This window comes from Apodemus sylvaticus, unplaced genomic scaffold (assembly GCF_947179515.1).
Source record: "Apodemus sylvaticus unplaced genomic scaffold, mApoSyl1.1 scaffold_227, whole genome shotgun sequence".
Lineage (NCBI taxonomy): Eukaryota > Metazoa > Chordata > Mammalia > Rodentia > Muridae > Apodemus > Apodemus sylvaticus.
The window spans coordinates 140457-150220 of NW_026263341.1; the positions used below are offsets into that span (position 1 = coordinate 140457).

At 51.2% G+C, this 9764-nt stretch overlaps 1 pseudogene; it reads right to left on the reverse strand.

The window, feature by feature from the left end:
- Positions 1-1226: 1226 nt before the first annotated feature.
- LOC127676172 (zinc finger and SCAN domain-containing protein 5B-like) lies at positions 1227-9314 on the reverse strand (annotated as a pseudogene).
- Positions 9315-9764: the final 450 nt, after the last annotated feature.

Genomic DNA, 9764 nt, shown 5'->3' on the forward strand with positions numbered 1-9764 from the left:
TGGTACACACCGTGCCACACAGACCCATACAAAGGCGTAGAGAGAGGTGTTTGCCTAATTGGCTCTTGATTGTGTCAATTAAAAAAAGGTGGAAGCCAATTGCTGGAAGAAGGAGGAAAGGTGGGACTTTCAGGTCCCAGGGAATTTAAGAAGGACTGGAAAGGAGTGGGACTGGCGAGCAAGTGGGCGGAAGAGAGCAGGCAGTGCGGGCGGTTATTGGCCGCTTGGCAAAGCTGGCTGCGAGGGTGAAGGTGAGGGTGAAGGTGAGGGCGGGGGCGGGGCGGGGGCGGGGGCGGGGGCGGGGGCAGGGTGAGGGTAAGGGAAGCGCGGGGCAGCCAGCAGCTCCTGGATCCCCCCCCCCCCCAGTTGCGGGATAATCGTGACAGAGTTGGAGCTAGGGAAAAGGGAGAGGTCACAGCACGGGCTGCAGCACTTGGGCAAGAAAATAGGTTTGTTTCGTTTTGGTTTGTTTTTTAAGACTTTTATCTATTGTGTGTATGAGTACACTTTCACTCTCTTCAGACACACCAGAACTCAGGACCTCTAGAAAGAAGTCAGTGCTCTTGACCACTGAGACAGAGCATGCTTTAAAATTACAGGCAACGCATACACACAGAAAATGCGTCCTGATACCTTTCATGCCAGCGCTCCAGAGGCAGACAGGAGGATCTCTGATCTAGACACCAGACTGGTCTACATAATGAGTGTCAGGATGGCCAGGCTACATAGAGAGACCCCGTCTCAGCTGGGCGGTGGTGGCGCACGCCTTTAATCCCAGTTCTTGGGAGGCAGAGGCAGGCGGATTTCTGAGTTCGAGGCCAGTCTGGTCTACAGAGTGAGTTCCAGAACAGCCAGGGCTACACAGAGAAACCCTGTCTCAGAAAGAGAAAGAGAAAGACAAAGAGACAGAGAACGAGAGAGAGAGAGAGAGAGAGAGAGAGAGAGAGAGAGAGAGAGACCCTGTCTCAAAGTAAATAAGTAAGTTAATGAATAGATGGGTAACTTAAATGAAAATTTAAAACATTTAACTTGTCTGTATGTTCTAACCCTATCTCAAACAAATGAAAACCCACGGGGCGCGGTGAAACTGTCCACCAGGGAGCACTATACAATGACCATGAAGGGATGACGCTCATGGAGTAGAGGCAACCCAGCCTCCTTTCCCCGGGAAAAGACTTCAATCTCAGGCTTTGGCGTGGGGTGGGGGTGGGGCACTGGATCCAGAATTACGCAGACGCCTTTCTCTTTCTCAAGGGGGTCTTCATGTTTCGCCGCCAAGTCCGCTACTGTCGGAAAGCAGCGTTACACTTCCCACAGATGTAGAGTCGCAATGGATGTGGAAATGGACAGTGAGGTTGTCCTTGTAGCGGAAGCGTCTCCCACAATCCTTACACACATCCTTCTCCTTCGTGTGGACCTGACCGTGGCCCTGCAGGGTGGACCCGTGGGCAGACTCCATCCCGCAGACTGCACACGTGTAAGGCTTCTCCCCGGAGTGGACGCACTGGTGGTCTCTCTGGTCGGAGAACTGTAGAAAGGCGTGCTTGCACAAGTTGCTCTTGCAGGGTCTCTCTCCTGTGTGACCCTTGGTGGAGGTCAAAGGGAGACCCGTAATGAAACCTCTTCTTGCATTTGGTGCACTGAAACTGAGCCTGGCCAGCAGGGCTGTTAACCTGCTCTACAGGCTGCGGGGCAGCAGGCTGCGGGCTAGCAGCCCCTGCATTAGCAGCCTCTAGCCCATATTCCGTATCGCCCATTTTAGGAGGTCACTCCTTGGGAAGCGGGTAAGTTAAAACCACAAAGACTCCAAGGATCCCTATTCAAGGCGTAATCTCTTTCCAGAATATGGGTGAAAGATGGCACAGCATCCCCAACAGTGTCTTCTTGGGGCAGCGCGGCGCCCTTCACTCTGAGAGAATCAGAGGGAAGAGATTCCTCATACAACATTTAAAATATGAAATGCTGTCTCAAAGAAAAAGTATTACATTATTTGATTATGGAAGGATGTGCTAGCCTAAGAATGTGGAGGTCAGATGACAATTTTTGGGTCCTTCTTTCCTGCCCACCTTACCTACTGAGACACGCGGTGCTATTCTGCTTGCCAGTCTGACCCGCCAGAGAAGAAGCAGCTGAGGTGAGCCGGCGCACAGTACGCTGACCGCCATTGCTGGCTCTGGGCTCGCCCAGCTTTCGGGTCGCCCTGCTGTCGGCTCGCCCAGCTGTCGGCTCGCCCAGCTGTCAGGAGGAGCTTTGTGGGACTCCAGGAGTGTCATGCTTCCCTGTGGATGCCTACAGGGGCCTCAGGAGCAACCGGCTTGAAACCGTCCCACAATCCCTTGCCAGTGGGTCTGTCCGGGCACAGCTCGCAGAGGTAAGATGCTCTTAGTCCCCTGGCTTCTATTATCTGGCTCTGGGTTTGCCGTGCTGGCCTGCAGGGCAGGGCAGGGGTCACCAGGAACAACCAGCTTGGAACACACAACCACCACCAATCCCTTGCCAGTCAGGTCTACCTGGGACACATTTGGCAGAGGTGATTCAGACACACACACATACATACACACACACACACACACACACCATAACCCACCATATAAACAAACTGGTGTGTCTGAAGACAGCTATAGTGTACTCATATACATAAAATAAATAAACAAATCTTTAAAAAAGGGCTGGAGAGGTGACTCAGTGGTTAAGAGCACTGACTGCTTTTTTCAGAGGTCCTGAGGTCAATTCCCAGCAACCACATGGTGACTCATAAACATCTGGAACGGGATCTAACGCCCTCTTCTGGTGTGTCTGAGGAGAGCAATGGTGTACTCTATACATAAAATAAATAAATCTGAGAGAGAGAGAGACTGAGAGAGACTGAGAGAGAAAGACTGAGAGAGAGAGACTGAGAGAGAGAGATTGAGAGAGACAGAGAGAGAGAGAGAGAGAGGCGGTACAGAGCTAAACAGAATTCTCATAAGAATCTCTAATGGCCTAGAAACACCTAAAGAAACGTTCAACATCGTTGGTCATCGAGGAAACAACCCTGAGAGTCCACCTTGCATCCATTAGAATGGCTAAGATCAAAACCTCCAGCAGGAGCACTGGCGAGGATGTGGAGCAAGGGGAATCGCCCTCCATTGCTGGTGAGACTGCAAACCAGTGCAAACACTTTGGAAATCAGTTTGTAAATTTGGGAGTAGATCTACCTCAAGACCCAGCTATTCCATGCCTGGGCGAAAAAAGATGTTCCACCGTACCACAAGAACAGTGCCATGTTCGTGGCAGCTTTATTTACAATAGCCAGAAACGGGAAGCAATCCAGATGTCCCTGAACTGAAGACTGGGTAGAGAAAATGTGGTTCCTTTACACAGTGCAATACCATTCAGCTATTAAAAACAAACAAGGACATCAATACCTTTTCAGGCAGATGGATGGAGCTAGAAAATATCATCCTGACTGAGGTAACCCAGACCCAAGCACATGCATGTTCTGCACTCACTGAGAAGTGGCTCTTAGCCATGAAGTGCAGGATTCCCAGGCTGCAATCCACAGACTTAAAGAAGCTACGTAACAAGGAGGGCCTGAGGGAGGATGCTTGCGTGCATCTCACCCAGAAGGCGGAAAAATACTTCAGAGGTGGGTGGACAGAGGTTACTAGATGGGGAGGGCACAAGGAGGGGAAGGGAGTGGGAATCAGGCGTAGAGAGAACTGAGGAGAGAGGGCCAGGAGAGTGACCAGAAATCAGCAGGGGAAGGAGGAATCCCTAGGACACGCCAGAGGCCTGAGAGAGGGCAGGCTCTGGAGAGCCTGTGGGTGTGGCTCCAGCTGAGACTCCTAGCAGAGGAGGACAGGGATCCTGAAGTGGCCTCCTCCTGTAGCCAGGCAGGACTCCCAGTGGAGGGAGGAGGACTCCAACCCCCCCACACACACACACAGACACAATCTTCAACCCAAAATCTGTCCTACCGACAAGGAGTGCAGGAACAAAAATGGAACAGAGACGAAGGGAACAGGCAGCCCATGACTGGCCCAACTGGAGACCCAGCCCATGGGCAAGAACCACGCCCTGACACCATTAACTGCCTGAGAGGCTCTACTCAGGGGCTGACTGAAACAGATGCAGAGACCCAGTCAAACACTAGGGGGAGCTGGGGGAGTCTTGTAGAAGATTCGGGGAAGGATTGAGGAACCCAAAAGGGGTAGGGACCCCAAGATCAACAGAGTCGACTAAACTGGACCCTTGGGGGCTCCCAGAGACTGAACCACCAACCAAAGAACACACAAGGGCTGGACCTGGACCCCCACACTTGTGGATCCTGTTCCCCTAACTGGCTGTCTCGTCTGGCCTCAGTGGGAGAGAATTTACTTGAAGTACCAGGATAGGTTGGTACCCAGCCCGGACCTCCCGCTTCTCAGAGATGATGGGGATGGGTAAAGGGTTGTGTGAGGGGGAACTGGGAGGAGAGGAAAGGGCTGTAATTTGGGATGTAAAGTGAACAAATAAGTTAATGGAAAAATATTGTATGCAAAATAATAAAAAGACCATTCCAACTGTAGCAGACCTGTCCAAACTCAACTCTGGTGTTGCCTAGGAACATGCCACCAACTTCTCAAGAGTGTTGGACAAGGGTAATTAATAAGTACCCGGTAAGTTCCACCTTGCACTCACCAGGATCCAGTATCGGATGAACGTCCTGACCAAAAAACAGAGACGCCTCTGCCTCTTCCCAGTCAGGAACTCAGTCACTTCCCAGGCTCTCCTCAGGTCTCAGGTAGCCTGGCTGTCTCCACTCAGGAATTATTCCCAGCAAAATGTCCTCTTCCTCAACAGAGGACGATTAAGAACAGTTATTGGTGTGTTTTTGTTCAGTGGAGAGATGGAGCACTGAAATCTGTCTGAATCTGGGGCACTACACTAACTCCTTTCCAGAGTTGTGGGGATATTCATACTTCTAGAGTCCACCTCTTCATCCCACATAAACGAATATTCTCTTATTTGTACATCTGTAGAAGTCATGTCTGGGTTCTTCCTTCCAGCCCCTTGTCCCCAAAAGTAAATGTACCTTGGCCATATAGCTAAGTGATTCTTTGACCAAATAATAACTTGAATTATTTCATTTATTTTCCTCTACATTTGGCCATGTGGCTGGCTACCTGTGCTTGGTACCACGCCTCTCTCGCACCTTCCTTCCTGGGAAGCTCTCCCACCCCCAGACTCCTTCTGCTTCCTGGGTGTCCTGCCTTCAATTCTACCCTTTCCAATAGCCCACAGGGTTTGTTGATTGACAGGTGATACATCCATACAATACAGTCTCTACATACATCTGTCATTAATGTGTAACTACCATACCTCTAATCTCAAACTGGTTGTTACTTTACTTTTCTAAAAACATTCTTCCCTGCCCTTGACTCTATAAGCAAAATGCCTTTCAACCTTGGCGATACTAAGATTTAGGGCATTAGCCATTAGGGACTGGAGACGATATGGCTCAGAGATTAAGATCACTGACTGCTCCTGAGAATGATCTGGGTTTGCACCCACAAAAGAAGGCTCAGAGACACCTGTAACTCCAGTTCTAAGGGGTCTAACACCCTCTACTCACCCCTGAAGGCACCAGGCACACACATGATGTGCAGATACACATGTAAGAAAAATACCCCCACATATAATAGGACAATATAATTGAATGGTTTTGACGGGGGGGGGGGGGAGGGAAGGTCTCCTTTGATTCACATTGTGGACTTTGAAATGACAGTGATAGGCACCGTTAGTAAAATCTCTTAGCCAGTGGTAGTGTCCCACGCCTTTAATCCTAGCAGTCAGGAGGCAGAAGCAAGCAGCTCTCCAGTTAGAGGCCAACCTAGTCTACAGAGCAAGTTCCAGGACAGCCGGCGCTACAGAGAAACCCTGTTTTGAAAAACAAAGCAGAAAGATTCTAAGAGGCAGACGTGGGGTGGAGATGGGGGTAGGGAGGGGAGGGTGAAAGGTCCGGGATAGGGGGTGGAGGCGTTGGTGACAGGAATAAAGCCAAGTCTTCTGGACAGGGCTGGACAGCCGAACTCACGAACTTAGCAGTGACGGTGACCTTTACAACACTCAGCCAATCACATTCCAGCAAGGAGTGGGCGGGGCGCGGGAGTCCCCGCCCCTGGAGGCGGAGCTCGACGGCTTCGCGGGCCTGGGAGTTGGGTTTTTGTGATCCCTGATCTACCTCACACCGGGCTGTGTGGGAAGCACAAACTAGATTCAGGGGAGGGAGGTTAGTTTTCAGAGAGGGGCAGGAAGCTGCGGGGCGAGGTGACGGCACGGATCTGGAGAGGTTAAGCGGGAGCATGGAGAGTGCAAAAGTGAGCTTTCCTCGTGGCTTCAGCCCTGAAAGACTGCTGGAGGAGGAACCGCCCTCCTTCCATTCCCCGCGGCTTCATTCCTCACAGCCAACCCTCTGCCTAGATGGCTAGCCTGAGCTATCTCACGGACCGCTAATTTCTTAGAACAGATAGCTCCTGGATCTCAACACACTGCTGTAGGACGAGCAACTTCTGGCCACTGTGTGTGCTTCCGCGCTCTCCCTGCGTTTGCTATTTTCTCTCTCTCCCTTTGCCCTGGGCAGCAGCCAATTTCAAGAGGGAGTTGGGATGGGGTGGGGTGGGGTGGGGCGGGGTGTGACTCCTGGCACTGCCGTTTGTCCTTCCTCTCTGCCAAAGGGCCTCCTTTCCCTCCTGCATCCCACGGACCACCGAGCACTCGAGTCTCTCCGTCTTCACGGCACTTCCCCTCCACCCCACGAGCCTCACTTGCACCTTTTGGACGCAGCCCCTGTTCCTTCTTGTTCGAGTGAAGGAATGGCGTGGATGAGAGGCTGCCGCTTCCGTTGTGTGACCTCAGATCTGGGGGAGCAGGAGGAAGACGACTCTCAAGAAGGATAAAATGACGAGAACGTGTAAATGGCTTTCCTGGGACCGAGAAGGGAGGATGGGAGGTGATGCCGTCAGGCCAAAGGACAGAGGGCTATGGGATGGACACCTAGAGCAGGTGTGGTTACCTAGAGACCACAGGGAGGGGAACAGCCAAGAGGAAGGAGGCCCAAAGACACCCCCATTAGTCATTCTCTCTCGTCCAGAATATTTTTTTCATTTTGTTTATGTGAATACGTGTCTGTACACGTATGTGTCGGGACTATGCAGGTGCCTGCAGAAGCCAGAACGGGGTGCCAGATCCCCTGGAACCAGAGTCACAGGGAAGTGGCGCGCCACCAGACAGGGGTGCCGGGGAACTGAATTAGGGTGCCCTGCAAGGGCAGCAGGCAATCTTAGGCCTCGAGCCAGTTCTCCAGTCGCCTCATTTCCACATTTCTTCCCAATATCCTCTACTCTTCCACACCCTCTCACATGTCTCTTCATCTCAAAGAATGTCCCAGGTCTGGGAGCTGCTGTTTCTCTCTGTCACCAGGAGGGGGAGCCAAACTCAGGCCATGGCTGTACCACTGTCGTGTGCCGAGAGCAGGCCCCTGGGGTGACGCTGCCTAACTGAATTTCATCTCACAGTCCCTCTGTCTCTGTTCTTTAAGTTGCACATGATTTACTACTGATAAAGTCAACTCGAGCTTCGCCTCTGCTTCTAAAAGGAAGTGTTTATATTATTACTTCTACCTCCCCTCCCTCGAAAGCCCCTACCCCAGCCCACCCGTACACCCTTTCCTGAGCTCATGGGTATTCCAAACGAGACATAGAAATGTGAAGACGTAAAGCTAATGTCCACAAATGAGGGGAAACGTGCGATGTTTGCCTTTCTCGGTCTGGATTGCCTCACTGGCAATGATTTGATTCCAGCTCCATCCATTGACCTGTGAATTTCACAGCTTTGTGTCTCTAACAGTTGACTAGCCATTGTGTACATGTATATTTTCGTTGTTTGATGGACATCATTGGTTAATGGACATTGTCCTAGGGTTTTACTTCTGTGAACAGACACCAAGACCAAGGCAGCTCTTATAAGGACAACGTTTAATTGGGGCTGGCTTACAGGTTCAGAGGTTCTGTCCACCGAGGCGGGAGCAGGGCAGCACCCAGGCAGGCATGGTGCAGGAGGAGCTGAGAGTTCTACATCTTCATCTGGAGACTGCCAGGATAAGGTGTGCCCACAGTGACACGCCTACTCTAACAAGGTTACACTTCCTAACAGTGCCACTCCCTGGGCCAAGCATATACAAACCATCACAGACACCTTCTGGCTATAAACAGAGCAACAATGACCACGGGCAGCAAGCGTCTATAGTCTATAGTTAAGGCGGTATAGTCTTCTGGGTGTGTGCCCACGAGTGTGCAGCTATTTTCGGATCTTGCTGGCTACTTCCACAGTGGTCGCACTAGTCCGTATTTCCACCACAATGAGTGTGTGCTCATTATTAAACACAAACACCAGCACTTGGCATCTGTTCTCTGTGTAGCCCTGGCTGTCCTGGAACTTACTCTGTAGACCAGGCTGGCCTCGAACTCAGAAATCCACCCACCTTTGCCTCCTGAGTGCTGGGATTGAAGGTGTCTGTCACCAACGCCTTCCCCTCCCCCGCCCTTTAAATCACAACCATTACAACTAGGCTAAAATAACCTCAAAGTCACTTTAACTTGCATTTTCACTGTTGGGCAAAGATGCTGAACATTTTAAAGATGTCTCTCGGCCACTGTGTTTAACCTTTGGAGAACTCTGTGTCTGGCCTCACTTTTTAAACTGGCTTGTTTTCACAATGCTTGCTCTTTAGCTCCTTACATATTCCGGGGACTTAGTGCCTAGAGCTATCAGTGCTCGGTTCAGAGAGTCCTTTCCTGGGCCAGTGAGCTCAGGCCGGTTCCCCATCTTCTCTCTTATCAGATTCAAGGTATCTGGTCCTACGTTGATGTCCCAGCCCTTCTGGAGGTGAGTTTTATGCTGGGTGTTGGATATGGGTCTATGTTCGTTCTATTTGTGGTTGTCCAGTGTGACCAGCACCACCTGTTGAAGATGCTGTCTTCCCCCCAGTATGTATCGCTGGCCTTTACGGGTTCTCAGTTCTATGTCAGCAGCAGGGAGTCTGTGTTTGTGCCAATGCGACGTTACAGATACTGATGAACTGAACTTGGCTGCTGCGTTACCCATGGGTTTGTCTCAGACAAGTACAGCGTTTTCACTGTGTACTTCAGGTTATTGTCAAATGACCTTCCCATTCCTCCATGCCCCTCCCAGTAACTCGAAAGCCTGCAGCTGACAATGCGACTTCTCCAGTCTGTCCCCACTGCACAAGACTGACATCTGAACACCAAGTGCTGCCATGCAAAGTACGGCATGGGCGTGGACCCCGAGCTACACCTACACTTTGCACCGATGTCCTGGTGTGGTTTTCAGAACTAGGGTTCGTTAGCCACGTTAGGATGGGCACTGAGCCTGGCTGCTTTGTCAGAGGTGGCTGGTGTTATGTGCATCTACACCTTTACGAGGCTCTGAAACAGAGTAGCTGTAAAATTTTGGAAAAGCCAACTAGATACGTTTCCCAGTCATCTGCCGTAAGAACGGGAAGCCAAAGGCGGCGGCAGCGGCAAGAGTACCAGGCTGGGTGGGTGTGCCACAGTCAAGACTACTGAAGGTGCAAAGGAAGAGCCAACCTGCTTATCCAGTCCCCTGAAATGCCTGTGAAAATTCTCTTTGCAGAAAGGCCTGTCTACCTGCTCTTTCCTACCCGAGAAGTGAGATGACGCCTTCTCCTTCCTTCTGGAAACAGTCCTTACCACCAGAGGGCG